General features: G+C 42.9%; 1 protein-coding gene across 5 annotated transcripts in view; it reads left to right on the top strand.

The window, feature by feature from the left end:
- The window catches only part of LOC111932235 (uncharacterized), a 42,790-nt gene that overhangs the window by 6,264 nt on the left and 27,385 nt on the right, over nt 1–9,141 (top strand). The window lies entirely within an intron of this gene.

The following is a 9,141-nucleotide window of genomic DNA, read 5'->3' as shown; positions in this document are numbered from 1 at the left end:
AGAAAATTGGTTTTTCAAAGAGGAGTGGATAGGCCTTTATACTGATAAGCAGCCTCTGAGCTGATCAGCTTTTTAAGATTTAGGTGCATAGCTTGCTTGTTTGATCTGCGGCTGGATTTCCAGAACACCTTCCAACACACACAGGAAGAGCCGATGTCTCATTCCTGGCTATGAGAATCAGGTCTGCTAATTCAACAGTCAGTCCTGTCTCTCAGTGAGGATCTTCTGCCCTTTTTTCTTGGTTCTCTTCTTACCTGGGTACCACAGAGCTATGTTCCCAAGGGAGACAGTCATTGCTTGTCTACACACTGCTGCGATATTTCTGGTCACATGCAGACAGAGGAGCAATAACCCTGCAATGCTTTTTATTCTGGCTCTCTGCACACTCCTCAGGCTTTTCTTCATTACAGCAATAGCATGAAGTAAATCCATAAAACAGAGCTAATCCAGCCAGAAGCAGCTGCAGGCACTAGCATAGCCCACAACCACATCAGCAATCCTGTTCATGCATACAACAGTGCAGCATGCATTAGTACATACCTTAGATATTTTTTTTGTATAGGATGGCTTTTGACCTCCATAGGAAGAAGATCCCTACTCCCCCTGGCCTGTACAGAGGGATGAGTGTCAGAAACTTTATTTCCTCTTTGCCTAAAAGACATTCTATTACCTGTATCTCACCTCCTATAAAGACTGACAGAACCCACTGAACCAAACTTCGCATTTGCAGCCCCGTGCCCCTGGCTGTCACCATCAGTTGCCTCTCTGGGTGCCAGTGTGGTAGCTGCACCGCTGCCTCACCCTGCAATGCTGGGTAGTTGGACACAATGCTGTATGCAGTGATGAGGAATGTGTTTCCTGTGCTGCACATATCTCCTTCCACTCAATGGGAATCAGGTGCTCAACTGAGTCATGACAGTGCCTTGGCTGTGGGGCAGCAGGGCCTTGCACAAAGTCAAGGAATCAAAGTTTGGGCAGTGAATGATGCTTCAAGTTGAATTCCTGCCTTATAGCACAGCTTCAGCTCATAACACAGGACTGGAACAGAGCTGTAATGTGAGTGTAAGTGATTGTGGTTTTGGGACAGGTGGTAGTCCTCCTTCAGCTTCTTCATCAGGGATGTGTGTGGGTCAAAAGATAAGGAGTTTATAGGAAAGCACAGAAAGATGGGTTGAGAGTCTTATCAGGCAACAGGACAGCAGAAGGTGCTCTGTGGCAGGAAATGCATTTCTTTAGCACTTAAGAGAGTGTGTATCATGAGTGGCTGTGCTTAGGGGTTCAGAGAAGAAAGGAGTTCACGCAAAGGCAGCAGGTAATACAGGGAAGCAGGGAACAGGCAGGATGAGGTGACAGCCAGAGCTGATGAATGACAGTTGTGTGTATTGGCTTGGGAAGCCCATGAGTGGGAGCCTCACATACAAATAAGTGCCTGGACCTTTTGAAAGCACATGAAGCACCAAAGCAGCAGGCATGCAGCATGACTACGTAAGGAAGAGCAAGCAGCAGAATGCCTGGCTCCTAAGGAGGTTCTGCTCTTACCCTGTCCTATCCTCTCTGCCCACTTTACCATTCCTGCTGCTGTTGGAAATACATAGCATCTGGAAAAAGCAATGCCCTTGTACAGTGCCTTTGGCTTCATGAGAGTTCCTACAGTGTTGAATTCGCCCCATAGATTTTAATTACTCTCCACTGTGATAGTAATGAGAGCCAGTGGAATTGTACTGATTTTATTTCCTTTTAATTTGTTATGATGCTCTGGATGCAGATTAACTTTCCCAGCTCGATACATATTATTGATTCATTCTGCCTCGTGTTGCGGCAAATGGCTTGAAGAGGGGTGGGCTGATTTCACTGTAGCTTCTCCTGGTAGCTCTGTACCCCACTCACACCAGCAGTAGCCAAAAATCAGGTGTCCTTGCTTGCTTCCAAGTGGGTGGTTTACATCCATGTAAATGAGGGTAAACACTAGCCTATGGTACTGCATGTCTGTATGCAATAGTCCAGGTCTCCCAGCTGCCTTCCTGTTTGATGTACTGACTATGAGGACAGATTAGTGATCATTTGGCACAGATGAGCCTACTCCTAGGAGTAGCAAAAGCTTTGGGGCCTAGTGATTCACCAGAGAAGGTGCTTATGCTGCCTTAGGCAGAGCAGTACAAATACACATTTTTGGCTTAGTTCCACCATATCCTTAGAGAAAATAAAAAAGCATTTAATATTTCTTTTTCTTTTTGCTGTATAGACAGTCTATAGCTTTAGCTGTGCCATCAATGGCACTAATTGTGCCTTCAGCACACCACCACCAAGGGCAGAATTGGGAGAAAGGCCCTTTTTCTCCCTCACTTGTACCCCAGAGAAGCAAATGCGTCTCTTCAGGCAATTTACTAACTCTTTTGTGTTCCCAGCCCAGCTACTCCAGAATTCCCCAGAATTCTAGGCAGCTCAGTTTCATCTGTTTTATATCTCTTAGGTTAAAAAACCCAAAGCAACAAATAAACTTAGGAAAAACTTCTAAGTTTTCCTACTCTTGATGTGTACCATTTGTCTTCCTTTCTCCCTGGAATAAGAACTAGGTTGCTCTGTGCCCTTCTCTTAACTTTTTTTCACTATCTGGGCTGGGAAATGAACTCTATCCCAGCTAAAACCAGCTATATGTTTAAACAGGCTTCAGCTTCCACCCTTCCCCAAAAGGGTTTGTGTTGAAATGCAATATTTTAATATCTTCCTGAAAAAAATGGGATTGTATTTGAACTAGTAAAACTCTTGCTTCCCTACTTCTCTTGCAGTCTCTACCTCACAGAATCACTTGAAAGGAAATGGTATTTCCTCCAGGATTTTGTGATTTTGTGGGTTTTGGTTTTTTAATAATGAAATCCTTTACTCTCACCTCCCAGTGGGAATTTCCTGAAGTACTCTCACCTGAGTGTACCTTAGGCGTGATGCCTTGCTTAGAGAAAATTCTGTAAATACCAGCTGGTCTCCTCTAGAAGCAAAGCAAAAGAAGCCACATAGCAACTGCTGTTTTCTGGCAGGTCAGAGGAGCACTGTGCCTCCTAAACCAGCTCCCAAGACAATTGTGCATCACAACTAGTCAGGTGCCCCTTTGAAGAAGAGAACAGATGGCTGTTTAAAAAAAAAAAAAAAAAAAAGCAACAAGAAATTAAAAAAAGGAGAAGAAAACAATGATGAAAGATCAAAAGCTGCTGCAAAGACAGGACCGCACACACGGCTATACTGGTGATGGGTAAAGAGAGGCATGTATGGGTCATGGACTGGTCTTCTGAAGCCATAGTTCTGTCCTTGCCCACATACCTGCATTTCCTTGGCACTTCAGAGGGGAAGGCACAGTGTCCCTCAGTGCACATGTCCCTGGGCCACACCAGCTCATGCTCAGACAGTGTCTTGGAGCTCTTACACTTGAGCACATGTCTCAGAATTAAGTTAATTTGAAGTAATTACATTTCAGTTTTAGGAAATCTTACTTGAATTTCCTTGGTTTTCAGAGACTGCCAGGAGAGTTCTTGCAGATGCTGGAAGGTAGTTGTATTTTGGCCTGTTACAGGTAATAGAGCTGAAACACAGGAATTGGAGTGTCTTGTATCCAGAGATCAGGGACCAGACATCAGTCTCATATGTTACCAAGTTACAGTTTGTTCACAGTGTCTCCCACTCTGCAGCTGTGAGAGTTCCAGTATTTGCTTCATTAGCATACTTCAGGGTGAGAAGTCACAACTTCAGTTTGTGAATTTGTAAACTATCTTAACCTATGTCCACAAAAAGCTCAGGAGTGTAAATCAATGTCCTGTGACCTCCTGCAGAAAGGCTGTTAACAGAAAGCAGGAAGAGAAAGTGCTGTCTCCATTTCAAGGCAAGGGTGAGTTGGCTTTAATTTTTAAAAACCACTTTCACAAGTGATTGATGCATCAGTATTTCTGGAGAGGAGAGGAAACCAACAATCTTCTGGTCCTATGTCAAATGTCTCATGATGCCAGTGGTACATCAGAGTGCCTTTACCAACATACTTCAGATACTTTAGGCCTGCCTGAAACCATCTGCTCTGACTGAAGCAGGAATGGCATCTGAAAGTAAAATCTGGCTTGAGGAAATCAATAATGCATCACAGTCTCTATTCATTAGGGTCTTAAGTCAAAGGCTGTCTTGTGTCCAGCTGTCTTAATGATCTAGAGGTGCTGTCATCAGCACCTCACAAATTCCTAGGTGTCTGGTGAGGGACAAAGGAAGGCAATGCAAACCAGAGCTGGAGCTGAGAACAGTACTGGCTGAGAGGCCAGTTTCCACCTTCACCAGCTGGTAAGAGAGAAAGTGATGGACTTCAGGGAGGGTCTCTAGATGTGGATAGTGTGGATAGTGGAGACTCTGTACCAGCAGCTGGGAAGCAGGAGCATGTTCATTACACTAATTGTTTTTTCCTCTTTTTTAATTAGCTACAATTCCTCTGACCTCTGCAGGAGGAAAACAGGAAGAGGAGGGAGTATCAGCCATCTTATTACAGTGCCTTATTTTGCTGCTGTTTTACATGTTTATCAAAGGGTTTAGCACTGACATCAGTGGAGTTGAAAAAGAGTTGGTTCACCAAGTGGGACCAGATTAAGTTAGCAGGGTTCTGTTCCAGGGCTTCTGACATGCTTCCAAAATCCAGCCCAGCCACTGCCCAGGCTGTGGGTAACTTGATTCTGCTAGTGCTGACAGCAGCCCTGAGCAGCAGCAGAGATTGCACCTCAAGATCTGTGTACTCAAATAGTAGTGCCTCCTTCTTAGTGTACCAGGCTGATTTATTTTCAAGCATAATGATCAGAAAAGCAAGCCAGCACCCTCAGACATCCCTAGCTTGTGCTGAATATTGAAAACTAAACCTGATTCCAGTAAGAATTTTGAAAAATGGAGCCATTATATTCTGCAGAGGTTGATGGCTGAGTCAGAATGTTTCATGCCCTGGCAAATACCAGTGACATTAGCAGGCTGGCTTCCATTTGAGAGATATGGGTGATTTTCACAGCTGGATGACCTCAGCACCAGGGCTGAGGCCTCTCACTTCACGTGGAGAAAGCCCTTCAATCTTTAACTAGCCAATCTTTGACTTCATCTTATTTAAAGATTTTAGGCACTGTGCAGTGCTAAAGAGGATCTTGCTGAGCTCCTATTACCTCAGCAGCAGCTGATATGTAATGAATTATTCAAGACTAGCCAGTTCCTTCATCAATTTTAATAAATCAAGTTTTCCACCATGTTCTCAGCAGTGCTGCCAGCTGGGATATGATGAGGTAAGCCCTTTATTTCTTGGTGCCTTTTTCATCTGGTCCAGGTTTACATACCTGAGGGCCTTGATAATAACCAAGGGATTAGCAGCAGACAGTGCTAACTTGGGGTAGATCTACAGTGGGCAGAAGAGACAACAGAACTCCCCCATCTCTCAGGAGAACACAAAGCTCTGTCTTTGCATCTACAGAAACAGACTCAGCTGCTACATGCTGACCCCCAGAGCAGAGGGTAGACCTTCAAGCAGATGGCCTGGACACCAGAGTGGCTGAGAGGCACATCCCATCTTTTGCACAGACTCAGTCTCATTGAATTGTTCCTGTCTCTGATATTTCTGCAGAGAAGGCACACTGTGGTGTTTATGAACCAATCCCATTTAGAAAGCACCTATGTGGATCAGCCATCAACATAACATATGCACATGCCCCACATAACTATTAATGCATACACAACAATTAATTAACTATTAATTAATTATAATTATAATTAGCCAAACTATTAATTCTATAATTATAAAAGTATAGAATAATATAATAAATTAGCTATTAATTTAAATTACTAAATATATATTTAATCAGTTAATATAAAGTATTAAAATATTAATATTTAATTAATTAAGTATTAACTGCTTAATGTAGCAGCATCTCTCCTACACTGCAGACATTCCATCCAGGCTGCAGATAAACTTCTTCAGAGTAATAGTTCCCACAGCCAACACTGAGCTGAGCTGGTGACTGTTGTAAAGTATCTTTCCCTGGGTTTCTGCTCATACTCAACAATAGAAAATGCTTCCTGACACTGAAGTGCTTGTAGCTCTTTCTGTACATTTCTTGAATAGACAGGAACACGCTTCTCTCTGTTCATTATCAATCTCAAAATTGCTCTTTCTGTTTTTTACTTCTCTCCTGGCCAGATAGGAACCAATTTCTTAATGGAGTCAAAGGCAAAGAGGTGCTCTTTGTCCCCTGTAGAATTTATTTTTATTGCCTTGTGCTGCGTTGCATAAAGAGGTGAGAAAGGAAGAAATGGGTCCTTCTTTTCTCCTCTAGCCAGGGTAGGGTGTTACTCCAGCCCAGCAGAGGGTTTAGCACTTACAGTCTTTATCCCTCCTGTACACAAGACCTGCAGTTTCTACTGGAGAGAAGCAGAGAATTCAGGCCAAGCCCATTTCTACTGTGCTCTGACTCTTCTTGTATTCAGAGGAATGACATTGTAATGAGGACACAATCAGCTGCACTTTACAGCACATGCAAAGAAGGCAGAAATCTCCATAGGTGCTTTTATTATCATGTATTTTAGGAGAGGGAAGATGAACTGCTAAGGAGGACAGAGGCTGGACACAAGCAATGCTAAGAATGAATTGTCTACAGTCCTGGTGATAAATTGAGTGCATGGATTAGTCCATGAGTATCTAACCTGCAGCATCTCTGTGGTGCATCCTCTCATGAATGTGCTGCTGGTGAGGCATCCAAGCACAGCAGTTTATCCACAGAGCTAGCACCAAAGCTCAGTTTGATTGATAGATGAAAGATAGACCTTGCTAAAGGAAGGTCACAATTATGAGAGATTTATTGATTTGCTCTTTGGGGATAGACTATAAAAGAATAGCATCTAATTGTGAAAAGTATGAAGGTGGCTCCTCACAGTGTATTAAATAGCAATAGCCATATATCTGTGTTTCAAGAAGTGGGAGGGATGCTTGCAGATCCTGCAACCATTGCTCCTGCTGGCTCTTCAAGTCTGCCTCAGACATAGGACTGATTGCCATGCCTAAGCCATCCCCCTAATCATCACATCATCACTTCATTTTTGGAGTTACACCATGCTGTTCTTTGGATCCAAAGTATTCAGCTCCTTTATACCATAATTAATCCTGAAGCTTTTTAATCCTCCCTATGTCTTCTTCCCCCCAATCAGTTTTGTGTAATTCTTAGCTTGTCATTTTTATTTACTGCATTCTACTTTCCCAGTGTTTACACACAAAACATACTTCACTTTCCCAATAAGCAAGAATCCTATTTTTTTTTTCAAACAGATATATTTACTTTCCTCAGCCACAGGATTTTGGCTATTCAAACATTTAGGGTGAAAAAAAAAGTTTCCATTTATCATTTGTATTTTTGTACTTAAATTTCCCTTTATTACCTGGCTCAGTTGTTTTCAGCTCTCTGAAGCTGACATTTTACAGTTGTAATGAGGGGTAATTGGTTTGCACTGGGCTCTGTTTGCACACACCAAATGTAACTGTGTAGTGATCATTGGTAACTAAGCAACCAGTTATGTTTTATTTCTGTGATCAATTCTTTGCTATCTGTCAAGATTAAGTCTAACACAGCATGTGTCCACAAGGGATACAATTTGTGTTTAGGAGTTAAGAGCCTATCATCTAAAAGACTAAGAGCAGTAGCAGCACAAGGCCCGACTTCTCTGACTGCAGTCTCTTAGAGACATTGAACCTTTTTCTTTCAGAGCATGGGAAAGTTTAATGGTCTTAGAGTCTTGATGGTTGAGGTAGAAGAAGTTCATTGGCTGCCACATTTTATTCCTGCGATTCAGGCAGAGGCAGCCAACCTATATTAACCTTTTATCTATTACAGCAAACTGTTAACATTCAGAGGCTCTCTTTGCTAGTCAGAAGGCCAGGTGTGCTAGACTTGAGTTGCTTTGCTCCTGGAAGGTCACCCGACAGTGGTCACTGCAGGAGTTTCAAAACCCCTTGATTTTCTACTCACTCATTCCACGGGAACATTTGTTTTGTCTATTTAACTGTAGAGAATACTCACCAATTTCAAGGGCTTGGAAAACTCCTTGTCAGGAAGCAAGTAAGGATAGACATCTCCAGGAAGGTGAGGTAGAAGCCAGACAACAGGGCAGGTTGAGATGGGAATCTTAGAAAAGGAACACAGTCCCACTGCATCTAAACATTAAGGGGAGAGTGGGTCCCATGATTGGATCTTTTTTTCATCCAACAGGCCTCAGAGAAACCTGTAGTTCCAACACAGCGCTGATGTCACCCAAGAAGTAAAACTACCATGTACTTGTGTGTCACACACGCACCATAAGCCAAGTAAGGGCCAGGGCTTAAATGAGGCTCCCAGGCCTATGGGTGGCAGCAGCAAGGGTGGAGGTCCCAGATGAGGCTGGTCAAGATAATCAGAGGCAGCTGTACAACACTCCTCAGCCTAAGCTTGGATCTGCTCTACTACCCAAATTCTGTTCCAGAGGGATTACTAGGAGACATTTCATAGAGAAGAAATCAATTTTATCTTCATACAGGAAAGAAAACGTGGTCCATCTGGAGCAGTTTGTAACAACTCTTCCACCACTGCCTATCTGCAGCAAATGTTGCATGGTGCTTAGAAAGAAATCTTTAGACGCTCCATCTCCAGACTCAGTTTGCAACTTATCCTTGTTGCTGCTTGCTGAAAGGAGCCATATGGATTTTGTACTGAATGTTGCATAAATGCTAATATGCAAGTATATTTAGAGGTGGCATATGGGCAATAGTAAATGGAAATGAGTGGGGTTTTTAGTTCAGATTACACAGGCAAGTTCACTGAAGCAGATGTGCCAGTGTGTTAGTCAGGAAGCTTCATTATCTGGAGTCCCAGATTCAGATTTTGATTGGGGTTTTTTCTGCACTTGCTTGTGCTGGCTGATTTTGTCAACAGTACTGATGTTTGCTGGCAGACGTAGAAAATCTTGAAGACTTCAGCTGTTGGAAAAAACACCCTGCAACGTAGAGTCTGATCTGGGTTTTACTGTAGACCAGTCAGAGACAGCAACCTTTATTCTTTGGGATCCTGTAGGTACAAAGGTACATGTCAAAGTTATTTGCATCAATTTAGAAAAGTTATGTTATAG

The sequence above is a fragment of the Cyanistes caeruleus genome, chromosome 7, assembly GCF_971803275.1.
Source record: "Cyanistes caeruleus chromosome 7, bCyaCae1.hap1.1, whole genome shotgun sequence".
Classification (NCBI taxonomy): domain Eukaryota; kingdom Metazoa; phylum Chordata; class Aves; order Passeriformes; family Paridae; genus Cyanistes; species Cyanistes caeruleus.
This window is presented reverse-complemented; position numbering and strand designations above follow the sequence as displayed.